The sequence below is a fragment of the Otolemur garnettii genome, unplaced genomic scaffold, assembly GCF_000181295.1.
Source record: "Otolemur garnettii isolate 467f Iridium unplaced genomic scaffold, OtoGar3 scaffold00160, whole genome shotgun sequence".
In the NCBI taxonomy this organism is placed as follows: Eukaryota; Metazoa; Chordata; class Mammalia; order Primates; family Galagidae; genus Otolemur; species Otolemur garnettii.
The window spans coordinates 3,920,349-3,922,882 of record NW_003852555.1 but is presented as its reverse complement, the minus strand read 5'-3'; the positions used below and the strand labels follow the sequence as shown (position 1 = coordinate 3,922,882).

General features: G+C 50.1%; 1 pseudogene; it reads right to left on the bottom strand.

Annotated features, from left to right (window-relative positions):
• Nucleotides 1-562: 562 nt before the first annotated feature.
• LOC100965140 lies at nt 563-2,092 on the bottom strand (annotated as a pseudogene).
• Nucleotides 2,093-2,534: the final 442 nt, after the last annotated feature.

Below are 2,534 nucleotides of genomic sequence, written 5' to 3'. Positions count from 1 at the left end.
AACGGCGGTAAATGGGGGCATTCATGCAGGCGAGTCTATGGAAAAGTAGACACCTAAACAAAGCAAGGAGGGGCAGAGACCGGCAGCGTCTAGACCTGAGAAGCAGGAGGCTTTCCCCAGCCCCAGGGCCTGACCAGCAGGCTGAGGAATGTGGATTCGTGCCTTTGTGCAGACAGCCGGCTTGGTGGGTCCAGCCCATGTTTGGCAGGATGTATAGACCTTGGGACCTGCAGAGTCCTGGAGTTTTTATGAAAGTGATATTGCAAAAACTCCAGTGGGCAGGGTTTTTTTTGTTTTTTTTTTTGATGAGTTTCACAAATCCGATGATGCCAGGTGGCATATTCATTTGAGAAGACGCCCTGAACCGGGTCCTGAAGTCTCCCGGGAGAGGCCAGCTTTCAGCTCCCTGCTCCTTCTGGGGTTCAAACCCCAGGCCAGAGAGGTCCTGGCTGCCCAGCCCTGGGCTGCGCAGTCCTCACTTCAGGACAGGCTGATTACAGGGACAGCCACGCTGAGACAGGACAAGGCCCCACAACCTAGACTGGGGTGCCCCCTCGTCCTCAGTCTCACTCCTGTCAGTCGGCGGGCTGGGTCTTGCTGGTCCGAGTGGCACTCGGAGGCTTGTTGGTGGAGTCCTGGGCCCGCGGGGGATGCTTCCTCTTGAGCTTGTTGGGGCTGTGTGTGTGCAGGGACGCCGTGAGGTAGGGAGTCGCTGAGAGAGCAGGGGTCTCTGGACTTCCTGGGTGAGGCTTTGGTTGGCTTCTCCACGGATGACACTTCCTCCTCGGACCTGTCCTCTGGATGACACTTCCTCCTCGGATCTGTCCTCTGCTCAGGCGGGGGCAGTGCCAGCAGCCAGCCCCTGAGAGGTCAAGGTCACTGATGGTAGTCACAGTCACTGTGTGGTTGGGGTGGTCATATTGGACCGACTCTGTTTTGGCCATCATCAGTTGGTCCAGCTCAGCTGCCTCCTCTGGCGCCTCTTCTCTCTGCCAGCATTTTCGGGTATTCTGGCCCAAGCTCCTCTTGGAGCTGCTGCTGCTGGGCTTTCAGCTGCTGTTTAATCTCTTTTCAGTGGCTGCCTTCTTCCTTTTGTGGAAGCCTGTCAGACACTCCGCTTCTCTTCGTGGAAGCTGAGAACTAGCTGGGACCCCCGGTTGTCGCTAACTTGCTCCTTCTTGTTGTGGCCGTAGTAGCGAATCCTCTGGCTTTATGCATGTGTTTTGCTGGGTGACAGAAGGCTGAGACCTCATTCCAGACGCCGGGAATCTGAGTGAGGAGAGAGATTTGAATAAATGACACGTACTGTGACATCACTAAAAAGGCTTGGTCAGCGTGTCAGGTGAGACAGCACAGAGAAGAAGACACAATTTTATTTTTTCTCTCTCAACTTTCAAATCACCTGGACAAGTCACGATTTTCAAATCATGTGGAAAATAAATCATTATTCATTTAAAAATTCTATGGAATAGCAAATTATACAATGTTTGTGAAATAAATGGTAAGAATTGTAAAATAAATATGTTGACACTTTGAAAAAAAAAAAAAAGAAGGCTGTGACCTGTATCAAAACAACAATGACAAATACAAACATTGGAGGGTGAGAGTTCAGGCTCCATCTCGGCTGCTTGCTGGTTGCAGGAGACCCTGGCCAGGCTGGGCTGGAGAGCGCCCATGCCTGTCTCCTGGGATTAGAGTGAAATCAGGAGAGTGTGCTGGGGAGATCTGCAGCTATGCTATGTATTACCATCATCTAGACACGCATTTTACTAAGACCGAGAAGGACGGAAAATGAGTTTCTTTATGTGACACATATTCCTGCACAAGGAAAACATCGGCGTCCCTCCACCCATGTCGGAGCAGGAGGGAAGGATTTGTTTGTTCCCCGGGAACTATGCTCTCTCTTTTTATTCCTCTTGTGATTAGTCAAGGGACCCTGGAGCATGGCTGGCTTAAGAGAAGTCCACCAATTCTGATTGTGAAAGAGAGCGAAGTTCCCTGGGAAATCAAACCGAACCTTTAGCCTCGGCCTTGGTAGCATTTTACTCTCCTCAGCTGATGCCCAGGCAGGGACAGGTCTCTACCACTGCATGGGCGGTACTGACCCTAAGCACAATTTTTAAATTAGAAAAGTAGGTTTTTCAGTGGGACTTTTCTGGAGCGTAATAGGGTGACCAACTTATCCTGTTTGCCTGGAATTTTCCTGATTTTAGCACTGAATACCCTGAACCCCAAGGAAGCCCTTAGTGCTGGACAAATGGTATTGGGGGGTTGTCACCCTAATGTTGATTGCCTCAAGCTACAATTGTGATGATGCACCACCCCCAGCTTTCCCCCTCATCCTTCCTTGACAGAGCGTGATCTGTATTTCTCTCTCCCCCTACTTCTAGGTTGCAGTTGTGCTGGAAAGCTTGTTAAAAGACATTAAATAAGCTACGTTATGCTAATGTATTAAACTGACCCCATCATCACACTCCCATAGAATAGCATAACCTGCATGGTAACTCTGTTCCTTGTAAGCAAACAACAGATCT